Below are 27,235 nucleotides of genomic sequence, written 5' to 3'. Positions count from 1 at the left end.
CTGTTTGTGTCAGAAGACGGTGGGATAAAGATGTGAGACCCACCACGATTATATACAGCAATGCATTGGTGATCTGTCAACCAAATCTAAATGGTATTTGAGAGATAACTTTTGAACAGTGCACTTTTTAGAGGTACGAAGTGAGCCAGTGAGTGAGTGGCAACACTTGAGTAAGGTGCTTTCAGGATTAGAGGGCTGTGTGAGGGGGTGAGTGAAAGACAAGATGTAAATAGTGTAGTTTGTAAAGGGCATGAGTGGCTCAGTCATTGACAATGCATAAATACTACACTTTGTAAAGTGGGCGAGAGACTCAGCCATAGACAATCCAGAAATAGTGCACTGGTCTGAGGCCGGTTTTTAAGGCTCAGGGCTGGGGGTGGGAGGGGGGGGGGAGGGGTAGTGGTTAGGGAGGGGGGGATTGCAGTGCTGGGGGCCGGTTTCTAGGGATCAGAGCAGGGGTGCTGGGGTGTGAACTTTACTACGCATATAACCTTACCAAATATGCCTTTACAACTAAATGCGTTGTAAAGGCATGTGTGGTAAAGGAATGTGTGGTAAACAGTGCTTGAAATGAGAAAATAGAAGTGCATGTACTCTGTACCAGAGTACCTGCTTGTTTCTGAGAAGTGCAGGTACTCTCCAATTAAAAGTATTACATGTCTCTTGAGAAGTGCCAGTTGTCTCCCTCTCAAATTAAACAAGCATTGGCATAGCCAATAGGTCTCGCTTTTGGGACCTTATAAGTGTTTAGTTATGCAACTGTTGCATGGCTAAACACTTATAAGGTCCCAAAAGCGAGACCTATTGGCTATGCCAATGCTCGTTATATATAAGTATTTACATACATATATATCTTTCTCAGTTTTGTGGGTTAAAGTTTCAGAGTTATTTTGTGAAATACTGAAATTGTCACCGTTTTCATTTCATCAGACATTAATTCTTCTCCGGTTTTAATATTCTGACTTCATCGGAAGGTTCATAATTTTAAAAGCGCAGTTCTGTTTAGAAAGCATAAAAGTTCTCATCGTTTTTGGAGAGGCGTGTGATATTTCAAAATCTGGAGCGAAGGATGCGGCATGTGAGTTATTAAGAGCTTTCCTCGTGGGTTGATTTGTAACCTAATTAGACGGGAGCTTGCATCGTGATCTATGCTCCCTAAAGACATCTTTAATGACATCTGTCTCTCGCGCACCCGGAGGAAGAAACCACAGCCCATCTTCCAGTGGCACCGAGGGCTGCCTCCTGCCCCGCTCTCGCCCCTCAGAGTGCTGAGATGGGTGGAGGGCTCCTGCGTCACTGGGGGCACGTGTCGCCATATGGTCCGTCTGGCTGCCCGGCGCACATCTGCTGCTGTCCCGGAGAGGAGGAAGTGAGGGGTGGAACGGGAACTGACATCTAGACAAGTGCACTTTAACTCTGCTAAGTGCATGGACATCACAGGCCCCCAGGGGGGAGAATCCATGCAAAAAGCGCCGTGCAGTCAAAGGATTGGACCGGAGAGGCTTTCTGTCGTTGTATGACTTGAATCATTATTATTTTAATCTTTTTCTAGTTTTATATAGCGCGAACTCGACTCAAAGGTATTGGAGAGCTTTACATAAGCACCAGTTACCTTACACAAGGAGACATGCTTCTGTGTGCGGCAGCATTCTTGCCTGTATGCAGGGGGTCGGGTCCTGCCCGTGCTCATCACCCACAGGTCTAACAAGTGCTCACCAGGCAGCCACGGCAGAACAACGAAAGAACGCACGCAAAGTGAAAGTAATCATTTTGCGGCCGCTTTGATGTTCTCAGTGGCCGCGCGGCTCACTGAGAACATCAAAGCGGACGCAAAATGATCACGCAGGCTGCCAAATGGTGCGCGCGCCCTGCGCACATGCACTGTAGTTGGTGGCCTGAAAGCACTGGTTTGCACTTCCAGATCCCCCTTTTACAAAAGCTCTCGCGAGAGCAGCGCTAAAGCGCTAGCTCAGGCGAGACCTAAAAAGTGCCGGTACTCGGTACCGGACAGTACCGACCGATTTAAAGCACTGGTGGTAAAGGACTGTGTGGTTAAGACGCATTTGTTGTTGCGATAGCGTTGTTGAGGCACGCGTGCTTTAGCCATGCATGCTTTTGTCATACAACCGGGATGGCTAAGTTTGAAGAATTAGACACATATGCAAACTTTACAATGTCCTACTTTGAACAGGACAGTCTGGTTACACGATAGCGAGGGACCAAGACGTTGTCAGTCTTATGATCTCTAGAGTTGCATGGATACTATCCCTGCTGCACAGAGGTGTGCAACACTAGTGTGACGCACTTTGTGGATCTAGCAGCAGCAGCTTGCTACAAGCAATGGCTTCTTTTGTTTCTGCACGCGCCACCCTGTAGAATGTCTTTAAATCCTATGAACCTATGGCAAGTGTTACCGAATATGCACCGTTTGATACTAAACGTCTAAAGAGATTCTTTGGGAAGCAAAGCCAAGATCTCTATAAAGTTGTATTGTATCCCTGCCAAGACGTGATGTCACTCGTGTATTTAACTCACAGAAGTTCGGTAAAGCCGCGGAACATTGTTACTTCTCTTCCTCGCCCCACACCCCCTCCTGCCTTCACAGGCGTCAAGTTAGTGGGGCCCTAGGGCTTGTGCCCCAGCAATATTTCAACCAACCAAGGAGCCCCACATTTGCAGGGGCCGCATGTGGATAGAGGGGGCATGGATCAGAGAGATGGGTGGCCAGCTAGTTTCCAGGATGCAGAAGTGCCAGGGAGCACAGAGGGCAGTGAGGGTGCTCAGTCTGCACACAAGCAAGAGGGCATCGAGGGAGCACAGGCAGCAGTGTGTGACTCGAGTGGGTAGTACATGTGCTGAGGGGACAGTGAGTGCATGCGTGGAGCAGGGTCAGGAAGCAGTGAAGGGCAGTGATTGTGCAGAGGGGGTATGCAGAGAAGCAGTGTGCATGCAGAGGAGGTAGGGAGCAGATAGGGTAGTAGGCAGGCAGCAGAAGGGACAGGAAGCCGCCATGAAGTGGACGGACAGAGAATGCAGGGTATGAAGGGGAGAATGTGAGGGAGAAGTGTCAATGAACAGAGGGGGCAGTGGGTGTGCGGGGGGCAGAGAGAGAGGAGTGTGGGAAACGAGGGAGGTAAGGGGGCATATGGTGTGAGTAGCAGGACCAGAGGGGTCAATGTGTGAGCACAAGGGGCGGGAGCAGTGAAGACAAGTGTGCAAGCAGAGGAGGTGTGTGTGTGTGTAAAAAGGGCATGTAAGTGAACAGAGGAACCAAAGAGCAGAAGGGCCTCAGTGACTGGGCAGAGGGCACAGGAAGTGTGTGTGGGGGGAGGGGGTGTGACAGTAAAAGTGACAGGAGTACAATGCAGTGTATGGGCAGATGGGGGGTGTAATGTGATATGCTCGCCACATTAGGGTTCTCTGACCTGGGCCCACCAAGAATTTTGTAAACATAGCCCCGTCTCTGCCATGCAGGTCCACCGATGAGCCTTCCATTCTATGCAAGTAGTTTTTGGGGTTGTTTTTTGTGGGGTTTTTTGCATCTTCGGGTCGCGAACTCGACCCGAAGGTATTGGAGCGCTGTACATGAGCACCGTATTTACATTACGTATTCAGGCACGGGGAGATTAAGGGGCATATCAACAACGAGGCGATAGAAAATTACTGCCGCTTTTGCGTCCGTTTTCAGCCGAAAAGCGGCGATAATTGTATCGCCTAATTAGCAAGGTCACGCTAACGCGTGAAACCTTGCTTTAGCGTACGAAATCTTAACCCCCAGCTTTGCATCTCTAATGAGATGCAAAGTGGGCGTTCCTGACCTGACATGACAGGAGAAATGTCGCTAAGCGACATTTCTCCTATCATCAAGCCCCATGCTATGAAGCATAGCGGCAGGAAAAGTAGCGATAACCCCTGTTATCACTACTTTCCTTACGCCTGCTTCAGGACTGACTTAGCCATGATATCCTATGGAAGGAGGATATCATGGCTAAGTTTGTGAGTCCCTATCAACAAGCTAACGCCACATTTTATGAGATTATCGCTGGGTTTCCAGCGATAATCTCACATTAGGCAGTTAGTGCTAGGATTTTTATCGCTTTTGAGATAAGCGTTGCTAATAGCACGCTATCTCAGCGATAAAAATCCACGCTAGCCGGCGATAATTATCCTAGCGCTAAGTGCGCTTAGCGATAATTATCGCCGGTTGTTGTTGATATGCCCCTAAGTGATTTGCCCAGAATCACAGGATGTGGACGCGACCTCGAGGCTCGAACCCTGGTTTCTAGCACCAAAGTCGGCAGTCTAGCCGACGGACCACATCCTCTCCCAAGGTGAAAGGATTAAACTCTGTGGATCAGGAGTTCTCATAAAATACGCACATTTTTTAAAAATAATAACCTCTTTTGGAGTTTCGTGTTTCACAAAGGAGTGCACATCTTGTAAGGAGGCGTGCTGTGCTACTCTGTTCAACGGACCCCTGTCCCTTTAAGGCGATCACGCTATCGGATTTTACTGGTCCGGGGAGAGAGTCTATATCCGTCTCTGCAGCTGAAGCAGCAGCTGAAGTGTGTCATGCCTTCTTAGGCTGCTTGGAATTCCTGGCGCTGGGAATGTGCCCGGAGTGGCGCCTCGCTGGTCGCCGACCCATGCAGTGCTCCGTGAGAATGGAAACACACCCTACTGAAGTGTCTTAGCGCCTCTGGAGAGAGGAAGAGACACAGCACAAAGCATTAGTAACTGGCTGTCTCTGCTGCATTCCGAAAACAAAGAATGCCGAAGGTGTAGGGGATAAAAATGCACACAAGTGAATAAACAGGCAAGGATACAGAATAGGGAAGAAATAAAGAGGAGATGATACCAGGGAGAAAATGTCACTACATCAACATTTTCTGCTTCGTGACACTACTTGGGCCTCATAAAAGTCCTTTACTTCCAGGCCATTGGTCCACTCTCCTGCCAGAAAACACGATGTTCCTGATAGAGTTAAAAATAACAGGTCAGGGAATTAGGGGAGCGTGTTTTGGAAGAGTGGGGGAGGAGTAAATTGTAAATGGGTTGGAAACACTCTTAGTGGTGGAACGTGTTTTCCTTAAGTCGTTTAGCTATGGCTGCAGTGGTCCAGGCAAGAGTCGGGGGTCGCTAAGAATGCTTAGTGGCAGATAGACTCTTTGTACAAGTTTGATGAACTGGTGAGGAGTGTGGATGGGCTTTTTCAAGAGCACTGTGGCTCACAGACACTCAATACAATGCCACCTTTGATTATTCTCCTGCCAAGGGCCAATCAGACCTGTAGGCCAATCCAATCTTCAAGATTGTGGCACACATGCAAATCTGTTGCAACAATACAGAAAGTCAAAAGATCCACCAACAAGTAGTCCTGTCATAGTTTAAAATAAAATAAAAAGGTTTTCAGCAGACCTTTGAGAAGGTTCTCAGAGTTACGCTGCTTTTGCCGACCATAGTTGGTTCTGGGAGTGAGGCGGGTTCCGGGGCATTCTATCTGCCTGTCTCAAGCAGCGGGGCGCAGGCTGTGTATTGGAAGTTACAACAGATGAAAGCTACTAGCTCTCTTTAGATCATTGGTGGTGTGCTTGTAACATGTAGTGTGTGTGGTTTTCCTGAGCTTGTCTTGACTCCAAGGACCCGTGCAATCTATCGCATGGGCTCTGAAGCCACTCTTGGGCTGCCTAGTGCCCATCCCGTTCAGGACCGGACTGGGAACCCAAATCAACCCTGGCAATTTTGTTGGACCAGACTGGGAACCCGAAGCAACCCTGGCAATTTTGTCGGACCAGACTGGGAACTCGAAGCAACCCTGGCAATTTTGTCGCAACAGTCCCGTCTGACAAATTGAAGCATGCAAATTTGAAGCCTGCTGCTTTTATTACCGGGGGCTGATAGTGCAGCACTGCTGGAAAACCGCCCCCCAGTAACAAATCCGGCCCCCACTGGTGCAAAACCGGCCCCCACCCTTCCAGCCTCCCGGGAAAACGCCCAATGCCCACTATGGCCAGTTCGGCCCTGCTCCCGTTCTTAGGCTCTGGCTTCACGCAAATAATATGCCCTGACGTCGACCCTGATATCTGTCAACACTTTACCTTTTGTGAATGTTGATTTTTTTGCATACAGATGCAAAGTCTGTGTTGCTTGTTCCCAAACACTAGGGGAAGTACACACAGGTAAAACGACAGCTGCAAAATGCCAACACAGAAGTAGTTTCCAACTGAAACAAGTGGTGATTTTGTCAAGAAAATGTCTACTCCCAATGGGTCTATTTATTCTATTATTTATTTTATTTCGAGTGTTTTATAAAGTGCAAACATGACCCAAGGGTGTCAGATCTCTCCATGCCGAACAGTTTCATAATAGAATACCAAATATCTAATAGTAATCGGAGACATACCCCGTAAACTACCAGTGAAAGACTAGTGTCTAAATCTGAGGAGCTGGCGTACAATGTTGTGTTAGGGGTGACGGCTGAATCACCCAACCTGTCTGTGTCATTGTGTGGGTTCCTCAACAAGAGGTTCACAGTTAAATCAGTGATCTTTTGTGTGTTACAACATTGCTACAGGGTACGTGTCATAATGTTTGCTTTTGGAAGTTGTGAGGCAATATACCACTAATAAAGGGCGTCTTAACATGTGCAAAGGGAAACTGAACAGCTGATTATTAGTGAGGGACCTGTTAAAATCCTGTTATTGCCTGGCCACAGGATGATAGCTACCCTGATTATTCTGTTATTTCTGGAGGTGGGGAAATAAGGGCGAGTACATGTATTGGGCAATAACATGTAGGGATCAATGTTTTCACTCTAAATCCTGCATGTTATTCCCAAAACTTGTAATTCCAATGGGGAGGTGACTCCTCTTACCGGATCCATCACGATCTAAGAGCCACTCGTAACGAGGGCCCATGTTTCTGTGGTAAATAAAATTCATTACCGGGACTTAATTTGATACAGAAACATAATAAAATAGCTCAGTAAAATAAGAGGCAGAATCCGTGGTATTAGAGGTTCGGAATGGGCTTTATTCCAATGGACGATTATAATCGGTTGCTCCAAGTTCCATCACCACGGAGGTTCAGGAAGTGAAGTACATACTTTATTGACAAGAAATGATTTTTATAGAACATACATTACAATGAAGCGAATGCAGTAGGCGTAACAATTGATAAGGAAAATGACGATTCATATGCGTAACCGAAAATGGGTGTAATAAGGAGTAAAAAGGAACATAATTGGTTATGATGTCATATATAGGTGGATCTATAAGATAATACTTGGCATAGATGCGCGCGCAGCAGCATGACGTGTGATTGACGTGCAACTAGGGGGTGAAGGGGACTTGACATTTAGCTCTACATGTGGAGACGAAAAGTCTGGGGGGTCAAGTCAACCTAATCCCAAATCATATCTAACATCCTATGTTTAAAGAACTATGTTATCCACAAAAGAAGGACTCTCAGACAGAATCTATTCTATACTGACTGTGCGTGCGTGTACAAGCGTCTAAGTGTCTACACTAAATGCGAGGGGGTAGGAATATTCCATGGTAACAGGACTATGAATTACTTGCATAAGGACGGAGAAGCCGGGCCTTTTGCTCGGTAGCTGGAAGGATGTTTACTTAAACTACTAGACAGGAATGCATCGGCTGAGGGGCGAAGCAGATAACTCGAAGGTGAAATACAGTTCTTGGCAGAGAATAGGCTGATGTCAGGCTTCGGGAGCCGCGCAGAGAATGAGACAAAGTTCATGGTCACGGATGCAGGTTCAGACTGGGGTTTTCAGAGGCAGAAGGCAAGAAGAGTTTGATGACAGAATCAGGGCCTACTTGCCTGGACTGTAAAATGGCATAAGTGAACCATATAAAGCCGATGGCCTTTCATACTTAGGAATGGAATATCCGACCTATTCATGGCGGATCTGACAGAGGACATGTTGACGGTGGACGCACATGTGTTTGCGTCTTCATAACTGGAACTGGAGGGAACATACATGTACTTGGAACATGCACATAGAACCGTTGGGGTCCAAGATAGGGGACATAACTGACCAGAAAAATCCATATTTCCACATTCCCTCCTTGTCCCCTACTTGCCCGTTAAGAGATATCAATCTTCATCAATCCATTGATCTGTTCATATAACATCATTTGTTCTTCTTTCTTCTTCCGTGACGAATGAGATCTTGGTGGTGGAATACACGATGTGGCACACAGGCCACAGATCGCTGGTCCACATTGTAGACATAGACAGCAACTGAATAGTATGAGAAGGCCAATACCTAGGAAGGATAGAACTCTCCATCCCCAGGCTGATATCACACTCCAAAACCAACCGGACCAAGTCCAAGTGCCTGGGTTCTGGTGTATCTGGCTTACAATCTTATGAAGGCGAGTTATGGCTTTATATACAGATGGCGAATTTTCTGGTATGAATACGCAGCAGCTTGATCCGATGACCCTACAAGCTCCGCCCCTATCAGCCAGGATGACGTCAAGGACAAGACGATTTTGAAGCACAACAATCCGCATAGCAGACTGCTCTTCTGTTAAATTGCCTAAGGCGGAAATAGTTTCATTCACTACTGCTTCAAGGGTTCTAGTTAATCTACGTATCAGCTTACTATTAGTAACAGTACCTATATAGGGAAAGATGCCTTTATTAAAATCTACATACTTGTCCCATGCCGTCTCAGTATAATCGACAATTGGGAGATCTCTCCGCTCTCTATTGTGTACTAAATGAATATTTCTGTAATAATCAGGAGGAGCTAGGAAAACAGGTGGCAAAAGAAATGCAATGTAGCAGGTACCATCCCAGTCTAGAGGTAGACGCATATATGCAGTCTGACCACATATAAAGTAGGAGTGGCGAGAAGCTCTAAATGAAGATTTGCCTTGATCACTGAATTTTACTGTAGTAGTGCATTTACTATGGCCCATATGTATGGAACCAACCTTTCTTACACACAATTCACCCTTCGCTGGGAATACTGACATGGTTGGTAAAACTAGTTCAACTTCGGATTCGACATTTAGAATCATGAGATTAGGTGTAAAGTTACCTAATCCATATACTTCATTTTCTAGATCAGTTCCTGTTCTTTTGGGGCGACCCTCCTTGTCAGGGTAACAGACTTTGAATAAAACTAGGTTCAGATTTCCCCATACCCAATGGTCTTGGTAAACAGCTGTATCTGAGTCTATGGAATTGATTAAACTAAACCATGCTCCACAGGATCCATTATGTGTAAACGGATGTGGGAAGAAAGGCAGGACTCCTTCATAATTCTGATAGGGAGGGAGTCGGCCACACACCCAACAATTAGTAGCATTACTAGTCTGGTGGGAATGATGTAACATACTAATGAAAGTGTTATTGCGCAGCGCAAGTCTATAAGACAATTCATGCGGGGGTAAGTCACTAAAAGAATGTTCGGCAGTAACATTGTAAACGTTTCTGGCAATAGGGTAATATATGTGCAACAATATACTTGCAGTAATTATTAAAAGACTTAAGGAAAACAAGATTAATAATGTCACTATGCAATGGCTACGCAGTGATTTCCAATACGCCTGTCGTTTCATCATTTTTCGCGACTGTCCATGATTCAGGTCTAGGCGATACATGTCGGAGACAGATTCAACCGCTTCACCTAGGAGAGGACTTAAACAATCAAATCGTCCGACGGTTTGGGTCTAAGTTTCAGCTTATAAAGTTCCTTACTGGTGGTTTCAGCCAAAGGTAGTTTTGAGTCAATGGGTGAGGACATACGAGGTGGGCTGCTTACATCTGAAGGAAGTCCATGAAATTTTTTGATATGACTTGAATGCACCCATCCTTTCCTGCCCTCGATCTTCACGGCTGTCCTTGTGGTCAGCAAGACCAACTTGGGTGTCTTCCACCTGGGCTCCAGCTGAGTCTTTCGGTCGAAATTTCTCACAAGCACAAGGTCACCCGGAACTACGTCATGGGGTTTCACCTCAGTATTGTCGGGAAAGGCTGCAGCTACCTGTGAACGACAAGATTGTAGTGCAGACATCAAGGAAGCCAAGTAATCTGTCAGCATATTACAGTCAACATCAGTTATTTTACGTGGTATAGGCGTCCCCCACATATTCGGTGGTCTTCCAAAGATCACCTCATAAGGGGATAGCCCTGTTCGAGAGTGTGCTACCATTCTCATGTAAAAGAGTGCAACTGGTAACGCTACTACCCAGTCGACACCTTTCTCTCTGCATATTTTGGACAATCTGATTTTCAGTATCTGATTATGTCTTTCTACGAGACCTGCTGCTTCGGGGTGTCGGACACAGTGGAATTTCCACTGATATCCTAACAGAAGTGAAACATGTTTCATTAATTCGGATGAGAACGGCTGGCCGTTATCTGAGTGAACAACACGTGGTAAACCGTATCGTGGGAAGAATTCTCGAACTAACTGTTTGGCAGTAGTCGGGGCAGTGTAATCTGAAACCGGGTATGCCTCCGTCCAACGGGACAGAGCGCAGACAACTACGAGAACATATTTGAATCCTCGACATCGTTCCATCTGGATATAATCCATCTGGAGGACTTCAAAAGGGTGATTAGGAGGATGAAATCCACCCTGTTCTACGGGAACACTTTTTCCTGGGTTGAACTGGCAACAGATCATACAGGTACGGACCTTTTGTTTGGCTGCTGCTCGTAAATGTTTATTGAACCAAATGTGTTGAATGCTGTCTAGCATAGCTTTTTCTCCTAGATGCGCTGGACTATGTATAGTGTTAACTATAACTTGGACCATTGAATCAGGAAGGAACCACACAGACTTTTCCTTCATCATCCATCCTTGGTCCGTTTGGATCCCTCCTAATTCAGTCCATTTCTTTATTTCGTCTGGTGTAGCATGTGTCTGTATGTCAATTACGTCAAGGGTAGGATCTTTAACTGTCATACAATGTGTCGGCATCGGGACTATTGTCTTTGTCATGTCGGATGTTTGAGTTTGAGCAGTCTGTTTAGCTGTTCTGTCGGCTAGATCATTGCCTTGAGAAATGATATCAGTAATCTTCGTATGAGCCTTACATTTCATAATTGATATTGCAGTGGGTAGATGTATTGCATCTAATAGGGCATGAATGAGGGGTCCGTGCTGAATGTGGGCACCGTGGGAAGTTAAATAACCTCTCTCTCGCCATAGCCCGCCGAAGTCATGTACAACTCCGAATGCATAACGTGAATCAGTGTATATGTTGACTTTTTTATTTGTGGCTTGAATACAGGCTTGTGTCAGAGCGATAAGCTCTGCGGCTTGAGCTGACAAGATATTTATGCGATTAGTTTCAATGACTTCAGTATCTGTTGTGACTGCGTAAGCAGCCACTAACTCTCCTGTATTTGTTCTCATACATGAACCATCTACATACAATGTTAGGTCTGGATCAGACAATGGGACATCGGTTAAGTCTTGTCTGGGTTTCGTCGTTATTGTAATAACTTCAATACAGTCATGGGCTAGTGGGTCTGTTCCGGTTACTGGCAAAAGTGTGGCAGGATTCAATGTGTTACAGCGTCTGATTTCTATATGTGGCTGAAACAATGTAAGTTCGTACCCTGTAAGTCGCGCTATAGTCAAGTGTTGTGTTTGCGTTCTATTTACAAGAACCTCTACTGCGTGTGGTACTTGAACTGTCAATGGATGTCCTAACACTATGGCATCGCTTTGTCTGATTGCTAAAGCTGTCGCTGCCACTGATTTTAGGCATGCAGGCAAAGCCTGAGCTACGGGATCTAATGTACTAGAAAAATAAGCACATGGTTTGTGTGCTCCTGCTTGTTCCTGTGTGAGTACTGACAAGGCAGTACCTTCGCGTTCTGTAACGAAGAGTGTAAACTGTTTTCTGTAACATGGCGTTGCTAAAACAGGTGCTTGACATAAAGCTTTCTTTAGGCTTTCAAAAGCTTGTGTATGTTCCTGAGTCCAAGGGAGAACAGTCGATGTGGCTGCCTCCTGTGTTGTCAACTGAATGAGTGGTTTTGCTAGAAATGCATACTGAGGGATCCACTGCCTGCAATATGACGTGAGGCCTATGAAAGCCCGCACCTCCTTTTGCGTCTTGGGTATTGGCATGTTAGCTATTAACTGAATGCGGTCGGGTGTAAGCTGCCTTCCCTCCTTGGACAGCGAGTGTCCAAGATAAATAACTCGCTGGACACAGAATTGCAGCTTAGAAGGGGACACCTTGTGCCCCTTTTCGGCTAGAAAATGTAAAACTGTCAGTGATGCTTTTTCACATTCCGGTTCGCTTCTCGCGGTGATCAGCAGATCATCGACGTATTGAAGCAGAGCAGTGTTAACTGGCATGTGGATACTGTCGAGTTCTCGTTTCAGTGCTTGGCTATAGATGCTGGGGCTTTCTGTAAATCCTTGAGGTGCGCGTGAGAATTTAAAGCTACGTCCATGTAAACTAAATCCGAACAAATATTGGCTTTCCGGATCTATTGGGACGCTGAAAAAGGCATTCTTGAGATCGATTACAGTAAAGAATGTTGCTTCGGAATCAATAGCTGTCAGTAATGACGAGATATCTGGGACCACAGGAAATTGTGGCACAATGCATTTGTTTAATTCGCGTAGATCAATAACCAATCGATATACTGGCGGGGCCTTTGGATCTGTTCGTTTAAGAATCGGAATTATCGGTGAATTACATACATTGGAGTCTGTTTCCACAACTACTCCTTGGGCAATGAGCTCGTCAATGATTTGTAGTAAAGCCACTACAGCATCTGGTGGTAACTTGTATTGTCGCATTCGTGGTAGCACCACTCCTGCCTTTAATGTGACTCGATATGGTGTAATATTCATGCATCCAACATCAGTAGGGCCTTGTGCCCATAGATGTGTAGGTAAAGTCTGCAGTCGGGAATCCATGTCTCTAGACACATAGTGACCTTTAAAATCACGTAAAAACAACCTTACTCCTTCCGGAGAACAACATATTATAGCTCCTAGAGCTTCCAGTGTTTTTATTCCTAACAGATTTTCTGGACATGATTTAGTAAGCAATAAATCTGTAGTTCGGGTCAAAGGTCCTATCGTAAGTGGGAGAGGCTGTGATACTTCATTAACAATAGGTTTTCCTGAAAAACCAAGGGAAACATTTTGAGAGCCTGAGAGGGGTGCCCCTGGAACTTCACTACGTTTTATTGTTGTTCGACTTGCCCCTGTATCAAGTAAGAATTTTCTGTCTTGACCTAATAATTCACTGTGCACATAGGGTCCTTCTTGATCTACTGGTATTTCAATAAGGGGTAAGTCAACTTCCCTCTCTAGGCTTGTTCATGCGTATCGTTGATAATCAGGATAGTCGTACTGTGCGGTCTGGTACAGTTGTCGTGTCGTGGTTTGTGTGGCAGCAACGGGCAGCGCTGGTGCAGCTGGCACAAACTGTATAGACTGTTGTGAAGCTGGCATGGACTGTGCATGCTGCGGAGCTCCTTGTTCATTCTGATCCTGTCTAGGTGGCCGTGGTCTTTCTTGTGTTTTGCCTATGGTGATATTATGTTTCAAAACTGGACAATCGTGTACGTAATGACCTGGTTTCTTACAATAATTGCATGTCCCTTTTACAGGTCCTGCTGAATCACCGGAATGTGTCGTACCCTTTTTATGTCCTTCAGCTGGAACTGTCTGAGAAACTAGCATTTTCATTTTCGTGTCTTTCATGCGTCTGTGTTCATGTTCTTGTTCCTCTCTAATTCTATTGTGATGGTATTGTAACATTTGTAACATTTGTGATGGAGTGTTACCTTGCCAGGTACTCTCGAATTTTAATACTCTATTCTTTACTTGGGGCAGGGCATTTTCTACTAGTTTTGTTACAAACAGATGTGGGTATGATTCGCTACTTGCTTTTAGGCCACTATTTATACCAAAACATTTTTCAAATCGGGCATAATAATCACTAGTGTCTTCATCTTGCTTCTGTTTACAGGCTGAAATTGTACCCCAATCTTCCTTTTTCGTAGTTAGTAAACGTGGCAGTACCTGTACTAATAAACCTGGTAGGGCTTTAGTTTTGTCCCCAAGTCCTGCTCCTGCAGTTCGGGCCTTTTCTTCTGCTTCTAATACTGACCATTCTATCTTTTGGTCTCCTACCTCCCACTCTTTTTCCCTGAGTTTCTCATAAATGCCAGCAGGCATCAATACCTTTAATATTGTCATAATGTCGGGATAGGTATACTCTCCCATGAGTAACATGTCTTTAATTTCTCGGTGAAAACCCGCTGGATCTTTGTCATGACTGGGTACCACTTTCTTCATTTCTAACAATTCTATTTTCGATATGGGCGTATATACAAATACGCGCTTAAACTCGTTGTCCTCGCCCTTTATTGGGTGCACTTCTCGTAAGGGATTCTGTCTATCCATGTAATACGTGGTTCTTTCCTTGATGGGCAATGAGACACGGTCTGAACATACAAAAAGAATATACTGCTTTCTTGATTCTAGAATTTCTTTAATTAATTTAGTACCTGAACCTCTCCATCTATTCATAAGTAATTCAGTCAATATGTCAGGTAAGGGACCAGGGTCCGAATGCTGACTCTGATATAGTATAATGAGTTGTTGAATCATATAAATCCCAGCTAACCGCTGTTCATCTGGGGTGAGATTCAAAAATGTGCGTGCTACTGTATCATCACTATATTTTCCGGGACTGTCCACCCAATGGACAGCTGCCCTAGCTAAATCTTGTTCATCCATAGAATCTAGGAAATGATAACCCCTTCGTTCTCGGAGTAGTTTGTCGGCGGCTTGGAACGAATGCTCGTTAGACCTGATGTTAATTATAGGTATTTGGAAATTCCTGTTATTATCTGGACATATCGGACGTATCGGGTCAATAGGACATCTATTACTATTACAAGATCTTCCTTTATCTACATAGGCTATGGTGTCTGACTGTCCTGCGGGCAGTCCTGACCCTTCCTCCTCGCTTTGTTCGAACTCGTCTACCGCTAATCTTTCTTCGTGTAGGCGTTCTATTTCTTTACGGATCTTTCGGCACATGGCTATTATACAATTTTGTTTATCATGTCTACCTTCTGATATATTCTGGCTCCATCTGGTAAGAATTTGCATTGCTTCCGGGTCTACCCCCGGTCGGTCTTCATTTCTGATCACACAATTTATGAGGAAACGTAACAGTTCCCCCTGTATCTCCACTTTCTGGTATCCCATAGCTCTGTTAATACATTCTGAATCTTGCCCTGTTTGGACAAAATGATATATTTTATCTAGATGCGCAGTCATTCCTGGTAACTTCCCTAAATACACTGCGGCTCGTCTGATACGTAATGATGCCAGGATCATTTCGCCCTCTTTGCCGGGCACAGGGTCATATCTACAATCTATAAGAAGTTCCTTAAGCGTACGGGCATTTATGAGTTTGGGGGTACGTGAATGTGCTGACTCTTGAAAAGTAAGTTTATTTATTCTGGGTGGCGTAGAAAAAATATTGGTAGCACCTCCCGTAGCCCCATCTGGGGTGTCGGGTGTGAAAGGATTCGTTGAACGTGACACAGCAACTATAGGTGTGGACACAGCTATAGAGGTAGCTGTAGGAACAGATGCAGAAACAGATGTGCTTGCCGGAACTTGTGACACGATCTGTTGCTGTAGAGATACTGGTACTGGGTCTTGGCGTTGAACCTCCCTGGTATGCGGTCTATGTGGGGCGGAATTAGCATATTCGGGAGCTGCGTCGTCTAAATATGAGGAGAGAAAGACATCTTCTGCGGTTCTAGGATGCCCCTTAGGGTGTACCTTTATTGGGAATAATGGGGGCGGCAAGTCTTTCGGTATCTCTGGAGTAGCCTTAGGTAATCCTTCGGCTAGAAGGGGATACATACCATTCATAAGGGCATTTCTTTGTCTGTCTACTTGTTCTGATTTCACTCGGATACCTTCTTCAACTAATAAATTTTCTCGAACTTTATTTGAACTCTCTTTATTCTTTTCTTCCTGTCGGAGTGCTTTTTCTGTACGTCTATGAGATTCTTTACGCCATAACTCAACGGCGTCTTTCTGTGACTGTCTGACTTTCCTTTTCCATAACTCTTCCTCTACTTTCATGATGCACTCTGCATCCCAGGTTCCCGCTGTGGGCCACCTCTGACTTTCTGGTAATTCCTTGGTGTAGTCTACCCATAAATCAAGAAATAATATAGCGTCTAAGCCATGTTTATGATACATGAAGTACCCTGGAGTGTCCCTAGGAGGAATAGGAACGGCTTCTTCGAGTACCCCTTTTCTTGTAGTGATCTGTCTTAGTTTCGAAAAGAGCGGCATATTGACAACTGATCCGATACTTAATCTTGAACACACTTAGTACAAAAGCACAATAATGAACAACCATTCATACCACAATATGCAGGACGTTTTAACACATTAAACATTAAACATTAAACATTTTTTTTTTTAACCTTTAAAATAACCAACAATGATGATCGTCTGCATAACTAATCACCAAGCATAATTCTTGACAATAACTAGATACTTCGGAATACTTGATATACTGCTAAACAGTACAGATACACTGCTAAAACAGTGCAGACCGGATTTGTGTACCCAAACCCGTCTTGACCGGCACAACCTATGTGCACGTCAGAAATGCCTCCCCAGTAATGGTACTCACCGGGTAGCTTCGGAAACGGAAGGCCTCGGAAACTGAACTTGGACCGGACTGGGCTCGACTCGACTCGTCGGAAACTGGACTCGACTTCGAACTGGTGGGCCTCTGTATACCTCGGATCTTGCTCTCTCAGCTAGGCTCTGGTCGGGATACTTCGCACTTCTCACCGCCTCGTCTGGGTGTTGATCGCAGCCTCAGTCGCCCCCGCTTGACCGGAGGGAGATACAGGAAATCCTGCTGGTACGCGTTATTGTCCGTCCAGCTGTGGCAGGAGACCGGGCCTGCAACTCACCGCCGGCGCGTGAGATGAGAAAGTGTCCCTGTTCGGGCGCCATTCATGTGGTAAATAAAATTCATTACCGGGACTTAATTTGATACAGAAACATAATAAAATAGCTCAGTAAAATAAGAGGCAGAATCCGTGGTATTAGAGGTTCGGAATGGGCTTTATTCCAATGGACGATTATAATCGGTTGCTCCAAGTTCCATCACCACGGAGGTTCAGGAAGTGAAGTACATACTTTATTGACAAGAAATGATTTTTATAGAACATACATTACAATGAAGCGAATGCAGTAGGCGTAACAATTGATAAGGAAAATGACGATTCATATGCGTAACCGAAAATGGGTGTAATAAGGAGTAAAAAGGAACATAATTGGTTATGATGTCATATATAGGTGGATCTATAAGATAATACTTGGCATAGATGCGCGCGCAGCAGCATGACGTGTGATTGACGTGCAACTAGGGGGTGAAGGGGACTTGACATTTAGCTCTACATGTGGAGACGAAAAGTCTGGGGGGTCAAGTCAACCTAATCCCAAATCATATCTAACATCCTATGTTTAAAGAACTATGTTATCCACAAAAGAAGGACTCTCGGACAGAATCTATTCTATACTGACTGTGCGTGCGTGTACAAGCGTCTAAGTGTCTACACTAAATGCGAGGGGGTAGGAATATTCCATGGTAACAGGACTATGAATTACTTGCATAAGGACGGAGAAGCCGGGCCTTTTGCTCGGTAGCTGGAAGGATGTTTACTTAAACTACTAGACAGGAATGCATCGGCTGAGGGGCGAAGCAGATAACTCGAAGGTGAAATACAGTTCTTGGCAGAGAATAGGCTGATGTCAGGCTTCGGGAGCCGCGCAGAGAATGAGACAAAGTTCATGGTCACGGATGCAGGTTCAGACTGGGGTTTTCAGAGGCAGAAGGCAAGAAGAGTTTGATGACAGAATCAGGGCCTACTTGCCTGGACTGTAAAATGGCATAAGTGAACCATATAAAGCCGATGGCCTTTCATACTTAGGAATGGAATATCCGACCTATTCATGGCGGATCTGACAGAGGACATGTTGACGGTGGACGCACATGTGTTTGCGTCTTCATAACTGGAACTGGAGGGAACATACATGTACTTGTAACATGCACATAGAACCGTTGGGGTCCAAGATAGGGGACATAACTGACCAGAAAAATCCATAATTCCACATTTCATGGTCGGTCCCGTGATAAATATTGGCGAGTTCACGCATGTAAATTTATCAGGAGGTATATAAACTATTCCGAGTAGCTGGGACTTAAGTCTACAGGTAGGTCATTAACTGATGCCCAGAGCCCTGTAGTGTGGTACCGCATCTGCACTCCACTGCATGACTTGGCAAATATTTCCTAATTTCTTCGGGGCAAAATTATTGCCGCTTTAGCAGCAGAAAAACGCCGCTAAAGCGGCGATAATGGGCTTGATAATATGCCCGTGAGAATTCCCATAGAAGCCCATGTTGACACCAGAACATAGGCTTCTATCGGAATTCTCTGCGGCATATTATCAAGCCCATTATCGCCGCTTTAGAGGCAGTTTTCTGACGCTAAAGCGGCGATAATTTTAACGCCGTTTCTTGATAATATGCCCCTTCGTTCTTACCACAAGTATGAGGACCTGGATTATCTGTTCGTAGCTCAGCGTCAGACCACTGCTGGGTCTACTTCTCTTCTCAGTTAACTAGGTACCGATTCGGCCCCACAGGATAAACTACTTGTTTTCCAAGTTAAATTCATTTTGACTGACCTGAACACTGAAGGTGTCCACCCTACCTTCAACCCTTCCCTCTCTCAATCATGTTCATAATATATCGTCGGCTAACGTGTCGGTAAAGGTCAACAACTAGACAGTAGCTCATAATAATGTTCACCTGACCTTCAGTTTTCATACGTGCAGCTAAGTACACATATGGCTCAAAGACATTGCATGAATTTGGTATATCACACTGACCTCCCTATGGGGTCTCATTTAAAAACGGCATCTCTAGAGATACTCAAAATGCAAAACGTCCGAGTATTCCCCAAGCAGTATTTCATTATTTTTTGCACGTCTAAACACTGGTGTTCCTGTGTGTGAATGTATTGGCAGCATGCATGCATGCATGCGGACATCATTTGCTATATTCGCAGGCACTTGAAAAAATTGTATCAGCCTCGTTTGCCACGTATTCGATCAGCTGCTGCATCTTCTGAAGATTTTACCCCCAAAAATGTGCTTGCAGCATAAATAGATACAAAGTTAATAAAAACATTGCAAAACAAGTTGCAGCGCACTGGAAGGCCCTTAACAACCAATGACTGGTCACCTTTCTGTTACTTGTTGCCGTATATGGGTGTTAAATTGGTACTAAAGAGGTGAAAAAGTGCTTAGACTGTTAACGTGTAAAAATTACAAAATAATGAAGTAATGCTATCAGAAAATATGCTGCATTATAGCCACATAATTGTTCTTTTCTTGCTCCATAGTTTAGTCATCCTTGTTGCATAATTCTAGCCTTCCCTGCAGCATAATTCCAGTGTCCCTTGCTATATTTAGTGGGCTGGGCGTGAACTGGCACATTTTACAGATTCTGGCTGAAGAGACATTGTTCCGGTCAGCTGCGGCTTGCTTATGCGTTCTTGGCGCTCTTCCAACTTTCGCGAGATCTCCTTCAACAGGAAGGCGTTTGTCCCTCCGCAGGACTGCGACACAGCCGGACTGATGGCTCAAGACAGAATCTAGCACACAGCCACGCCCAGCAGAAGACTGGCATGGCGGACGTGCCTGCACTTTATTAGTGCAGGTGGTTGCAAATGGTGGGCACCGGCGCTTGTTTTTGGGCACCCGAGACTTACTTTTCATCATCAGACCACCAGCAATAGAGGTAAAAGGCAGAAAAACAGAGAAATAAGAAGCCTGAGGAAATAGAAAACCAGTGACAAAGGGAGAAAGCAGGAGTGAAAAGAAAGCGTAAGAGTGAAATAACACGGCAGGAAGTGTTGAGTGATGGAAAAAAGATGAATGACGTAGAGTCAAGACTTGGCAGTCTAGGTACCTGGCAACCCTGGCATTTGACAGAGAAAAAGTTTGGACTTCATCTCTGTTTTTTTAAAGGCTAGATGCAAAGTGAGTAGCGGCCCATTCCCTGCCAAAGTGGTGTGACTGGTCGGGCGAGAGGAAGGAGGTGGGGAGGGCAAAAAAAGAAAATAAACTTACCTTGCCGCTGCTGCCGTCTCCCGCGCATCGCCTCGTCCTTCTTCTGCCCCTGGGCACACTCCCAGCCTGCCCTGAAGCCAATCCTGAAGCTGTTCTCACATGAGAGCGCTGGCAACTTGCACTCCAAGGCAGACTGAGGCTGGTAGAGAGCTTCAGTGCGCATGAGGAGTTTGGCCGGCCTGAGACGGCCGGCCAAACACCTCATGCGCAGTGAGGGGAGTGCCCCCCACTCCCCCACCAGCAGTGTCATCCTCTGGACCCGCTCCCAAGACTCGTCAGAGTCCTGGGGCGGGTCCAGAGGATTAAAATAAAAAGATAATGAAATGGGTTTAAATCCCGTTTTACTATTGATCTATTATCTGCTGGTGGCAAGGGGGCGGCGCTCCTCCGCCCTAATGGAACAGCCGCCCCTGCAAGAGAGACAAATTTCACTGTAAGCCTGTTGAAGAAAGAGAAACCACTGTCTTGAAGTGAGTGCAGCCTGAACTCCCACAATGCCAACCAGAGCACTCTCCGGAGGCAAATTACTTTCACTGAGTGTACCCTTAGCTCGCCTTGGGTAGATTTTCCTGGGCAACAAGGCCATCCTTAGAAAAAATAAAGTTGCTGTGCGTAAAACCAGCCGCCCAGCAATTATAGTCAAAGAAATATAGAACTTCAGGTTCCCCCCAAGTTAAGTAACAACAGACCATTTGAACCCGAAAAATGTAATTAAAATGGACACATTTAGGATGAGAGATCCAAAAGATTTGCAAGGAATGAAAAATCAGTACTGCATTCAAGAATAAAACAGGAGGAGGAAGAATCGTAGGTAAGTGCATTTTTTATTTTCTTATCTTTTAGGCCCACTGACAGGCACTGTAAGAAAATCACATTACATTGAGAATCAACTCAGGAGCTCTCAGTCATGTCCCGCTTAAAATCTGTTAACAAACCATGATTGAGAGCTTTGGCCTTTGAGCCTTTTGTGATTTATTACAATACCTGTCATTGCCTTTGGCTCTCCGTCCACTCCACACCCTCCACTGTTGAGGGTCACCGACCGCCACTGCTCTCTCCTTCTTACTTACAGTTTAGAAAGGGGAAGGAGACTATTGCTCGTTTTATACTCTACATTCGAAATTTAAATTGTTAGCGGGTTTTCTGAATCATTTTCTCTCCTGACTCCTATATTAGCTCTCTTTTGTTCTTGTGATAACCCTGAATGCCTTTCATATGTATGGAAGAACAGGATTTGACATTATTCATAACAATGAACACGATAATCACGTTGTAATTATTTTCTCCATGCTTGATTTTATACCATTGTCCTCTTTAAGAGGTTCATATCAAACCTCCAAATGCAAACTTTTAGGGATTGGGATTACAGCAGGTTGATAATTTATATTGAAATATTTATAAAGCGCAACATTCATCCGAAAGGATATCACGGCACTGGAAGAGCGAGATCCATGGTGAGGGTGAGGTGACGATTGATGCCACTGTATCCGGAACTAAGCCTTAGGGAAAAAATGGGTTTTCAGCTTTTTTCTAAATGACAAATAGTCATCAGTAAGACGTAATTCTAGCGGTAGTTCATTCCATTGAGTTGCAGCCAGGTGGGAGAAGGCGCGGCCCCCTGCCCTGGCTTTCTTGATACGTTTTGTCTTGGCCCACGCCTGGTTGCATGCCCTTAGAATCCGTATAGGAGCATAGAACTGAAGTTTGTCTTGTAGAATCGTGGGACCGCAATGATGCAGGGCTTTGTGTGCATGGCTCATGAGCTTGAATCTGGCTCTTTGACACACGGGCAGCCAATGGTGCTGTCTCATGCATTCTGATGCCGAGCTATACCTACTTTTATTGCACACCAGTTTGGTGGCTGCATTCTGAATTACCTGCAGGCGTGGGAAAAGAAAATCAGCAATGCCCACGAACAACGTATTTCCGTAATCCGGTTTGCTTATAAGTAGGGCCTGTGTGATGGATATCCTACATTCCAAAGGGATCCATGGGAAAAGCCTTTTTAGGAGTTTTAAATTAGCGAAGCTTCTCCCGCACAGAGCCCGGACATGGTCCTGCATGGTTAGAGTTTTGTCAATAAGGATGCCCAGGTTTTTTGCAACCAGCTTGGATGCGGGCGGATCGCAACGATTAGGGCCACCAAGATGCATCTCAGATTAGGTGAGCGCCCCCAAAGAGTAGAATCTCAGATTGATCAGCATCCAATTTCAGACAAAGGTCTGACATCCAGATCGCCATTTCTGAGAGGCAGTTGTTCAGTTTGCTCCTGGTGTCCTCATGCCTTTCTCCGAGGCCTATCATCAATTGTGTGTCATCCGCAGAGGAGCAGATACTGAATCCCCATTTCTCACCGATTTTAGCTAAAGATGATCCATAGGTGTTAAAGAGCGTGGAGCTCAGGGAGGCTCCCTGCGGGACTATAATATACAGTATCCCTCAAGACCTATATTGCTTTGATTATCGTGGGTTCACATAGGGAAAACACAACAACTTATTACATGTATTGTTTTTTTGTCTTTTTTATTTAATTTCTTTTGTTCATTATTTTACGTACAGGTAAAATTCATCTCTTATTTTCATAAAGAGCATACAAACATTTATTACTATTTTCATATATACAAAACTATCTACGTTGTACCAAAATATATAGCAGGCTTTTTATATCATCACACTTTTAGAAAGCAAAGTTGGTATAAAATGCAATTGAATATTGTCTTATACAAGCCTACAGTTATTGGCATTGATTCAAAAAAGAAAAGATCCCCACACCATTTACACCTCTACACATTCCTCATTCATATCACTCTCATACATAGCATACACCCTACCCACCCCAGAACCAGACAACATGCACAGAGAGACCAAAAACAGGGGTGAACTGCTCAACCCTCTGTTGCTGTGCTGAGCGCTGCGGGACACCATAACTTATGGACTTTGGGCTTGAAGAAAAAGAGTCCATTTGTACTGTTTGCGTTCTGTTGCTCAAAAAGGAGCTGAACCACTGAAAAGCTTTGGCATGTATACCCTTTTCGTGTAGGGTGCTCAACAGTAGTCCATGTGAGACCATGGCAAAAGCCGCCGACAGGTCCAACAGGATCAAGGCGGTAGCTCTCCCCTGATCGATTAGGGATCTGATATTGTCCAGGACAGCTAAGAGGGTAGCCTCAGTACTATTGGTGGCTCTGAAGCCAGTCAGAGATGGGTCTAGGAGTTCGTTGGTTTCGAGATAGTTGGATAATTGTTTATTACCAACTTCTCCAAAACTTTAGGTAAGAGAGTTGGGAGATTGGACGATAGTTAGCTGGATTGTGGACATCAGTGTCTGCTTTCTTCAGTAAAGGGATCACAATGTCTTTGTTCCAAATCTCTGGGAATAAAGCAGTTTTGAGAAGTTGGTTGAGTAGGTGGGTTACATGAGGACATAGTGCCGGTATGATCTGAGAGAATATGAAGTGCGGGCATGGGTCAAGTGGAGACCCTGATTTAACTTCCTCCATTGCTTTTGCAACTTGTTCCTCTGTAAAAAGGATAAAACTGCCAAAACGAGATTGAGCATCAGGGTGAGGATCCAAGGATCCCCATTCGGTCTTGGCTGTGGAGGGTTGATTACTGAATGAAGAATATATCTCGCTGATTTTGTCAGAGAAGAATTTGCACATCTTCTCGCAGCATTCTTCTGAAGGAGGCACGGTTTGGGACATACTTGCTGGTTTGCATAGTTCTTTTACTATTTTATAAAGCTCTTTTTGCGAGTTGCTGTTATCGTTTATTCGCTTCGCAAAATAGATTTTCTTAGCATTTTTAATGGCATTGTTATAGGTTTTCATCTCTACCTTATATAACAATCTATCCTTATCCTGTTTTGACAATCTCCATTTGTGTTCTAACATTTTGCACTTTCTTTTTAGTGTCCAGAGTTCAGGCAGATACCATTTCTCTGATGGTGTTCTCCTTTTGGGTTTGTGTTTTAGTCTAGGTGCGCATTGGTCCAGAATATTTGAGATCTCAGTTTGAAAGCTTACTGCTCCCATGTTAACGGGGAGTGCACCTAGGGCATTTGGATCATTGAGGGAGGAGTGGAATTGAAATGAGTCAGGAGTAACCAGCCTCCAGGCTCTGTTTACCACTGATGGTGGCATAGGAGGGTTTGAAAGAAATTAACGAATGATCTGTCCAGGAGAGGGGCCTGACCACTTGGATATGGGTGGATTCTATATTAGAGAACCGAAGATCAAGGGTATGCCCTGCAATGTGCGTGGGTCCTTTAACCCATTGTTTTAGTTGCAGAATCTGCATGTCATTTTCCAGGTGTTTGGCCACTGGGTTGTTTATTTTTTCAAAATGAACATTGAAGTCTCCTATTACTACAAAGTGTTTATGTTTCAAGCATGAGGGCAATAGTTGGGTGAGCAGTTGTGCACTGAAATCCGATTGATATCCAGGTGGATTAAAGATTACTGCTCCACCAAGCGTTTTATGGCCACCTCTAGATATTTGAAATGATAGGATCTCATGTTCACCTAACTGTGCCACTGTTCCAGGGAGGCAGGTAAAGCAGTCCTTAAACACAATGGCAAGTCCTCCTCTCTTCTGTTCCTGTCTATCTTGTTTTCATAGTTTATACTCGACGGGCAAAGCATTAGTGATATCAGGGGAGTTACTGTCGTCAAGCCAGGTTTCTGTGATAAAAACTAGATCGGGATTTGTCTAATTTATAATGTCCCAGATCTCAAGGGAGTGTTTGGGTACAGACCTAGCATTGAAGTAAATGCAGTTCAATTGGAACTGGTCGTCAGTTCCTCTATGGGACCAACCTGACTGTGCTTGGCTGCACCATTTGCAGCTGAGACATGAAAAATGACCCTCCATAGTCCCTGGGTAGGCTTTCATACAGGGTGCCTTGTTACATGATATGTGCTCAGAAAATGCAAGGAGCCTTCCCTAGAGTAGCAATGATATCTGCTGTGATCTGATTTAGAAGGAGCCGGGGTCCTGACCCCTGGTCGCGGTCGGGCGCCCGCTGCGTGCGTCCGCTTGCACATCGGGCTAAATAGAGGAGACAGCGGCAAAACTAATCTGCACCCTTCGTCACCTGGAAATGGAATGGGATTGGCCCAGAAACTAACTGCCACGCCCCCCACACAAACAGCAATCAGCTGTGGTAGACCAGAGCGGGAGGCAGGTAAGAACAGCGTAATTTTATCTAAACTAAAGTTTCCCAAATTAGAGGTTAAAATATGTACAGTTTTTTAAAAAATGCTCACACACATCCAAATTCGCCGGTAATGATTCGATTAATAAAGCGTCAGCAGCCTTACCACGATCCTTACAAGCGTACCTCTGGAGGTTTCAAAGCGTTCTATTGACCACAAGTGGCTCAAAGCAACATATTTAAGGTAGTGTATCTTAGTAACAGGACCCTGTGTGCCAAGGATCAACTATACCTCTGGTCTTAAATTAACATCTACCACCCTACTAAGAATATTTGGTTCTCAAATTCCCTGCTCCTCTCCACTTCCGGTACTGGAAGCATCATCTCCGTGGCATCATCTTTGAAGCCACTATCCTTCCCTGGAATCTTTCCCATTGTGCTGCAGTCTCTGGATAACTACAGTTGATTCAGCCAACACATGACAGTCCATCTTTAAGTCTTGTATTTTGAAATCCTGTCATATCACCAGATTTAAAACCTTAAGCACCTCGGTTCTTGACACTCATCCTTTTCTCCCTTCTTGATCTGCTTTCCTCACCCTTTCTTCCTTCGCTCCCGACAGAGACGTTGCTATCTGTAGTGCAGCAGGTGCAGTGGCACCTGGGCTTATGGACCTGAGGAGCTCACTGAACCCTGATTATTGTTGTGTTTTTACAACACAAACAGCAGTCTGGGCACGAGGCCCTTTTCCCTGCTTGCACTGGGGTCCACGGCACACTTCATACACCGTTTCCCCATCCCTCCTCATTCTTCCTCGTGCTCTGAGGTGATGCAGAGTCATAATGGATATAAGACAAGAAGTCAATAAATACAAATTACATTAGGAGATATGTGAGTTCTGAACAGAGTTAAGGGTACGAATTTGACTAGTTTGTAAAGTGCTTCAGAAGTTCAGGTACCGTCACACTAACTCCCAGGATCTGATTCTTCAAGAACTGTCAGTGAAATCTTGGCTGTATCACCTTCTGTCTCTAGTCAAGAACAGGCCTAGAAGAGAGAACTTGACTCAAAATGGAACTACAACCTTAAATTTCACATAATCTTTAGATTTTTGCTATTTGTTTGTGTGAAGTGAGTTCTCAAATTTAACTTTTGATGCAAGGACACATTTAACCCCTCACAATCTGTTCATATACATTGTTCCATGTTCTCACAATAGGAGTTTTACCCGAATAGAAGCTCAATCACGCAATGTGGCTTTATAGCATAATTTTGAGCGCTTTGCGTAAAAACATAATGCAAAATGCCAGGAATTACACAAGATTCTCCTGGCATCAGTGAAATTTCACCTGGGCCTAGTTGTAACTCATTTGCACTCTCATGAATCAGTTATTCTTTTTCACGTGCGCATCTGGGACGCATTCTATGTAAGCTCAACACACCAAGAAATATCTCTGATTTTGCTCTTGTGTGAGAGATTATCAGACTTGCCCTTACTGTATGGGAAACGGTAAGACAAAGATAGGTCTTCATATAAACATTACCTGCCTGCAACTGTAGCTTACAAATGTACCCCAAATAAGTAATTGTATCAAATAAGGCTCAAAGGGATCTCATTTTCATTCCATCAGTTTAGATTTTTGAATCAGTGTCAACCAGTGACATGAGCCATCCTAAAAGACTACCTTCTCCCTGAAATATCAGTGAACGGCAGGCCCTTTCTACCTCTGAGCCCTACGGGCCATTTCACAACAGCACTTGTGATTACAGGAAGCAGTATTACAGGAGTGCTCTTTTACATGATTACGGGGAGTAGTATAAGTATTACAGTAGTGCTCTTTTACATGATTACGGGAAGCAGTA

At 44.7% G+C, this 27,235-nt stretch overlaps 1 protein-coding gene across 4 annotated transcripts in view; it reads left to right on the top strand.

The window, feature by feature from the left end:
- The window catches only part of MYOM1 (myomesin 1), a 709,264-nt gene that overhangs the window by 278,017 nt on the left and 404,012 nt on the right, over positions 1-27,235 (top strand). The window lies entirely within an intron of this gene.

Source organism: Triturus cristatus, chromosome 5_1 (genome assembly GCF_964204655.1).
Source record: "Triturus cristatus chromosome 5_1, aTriCri1.1, whole genome shotgun sequence".
NCBI lineage: Eukaryota > Metazoa > Chordata > Amphibia > Caudata > Salamandridae > Triturus > Triturus cristatus.
This window is presented reverse-complemented; position numbering and strand designations above follow the sequence as displayed.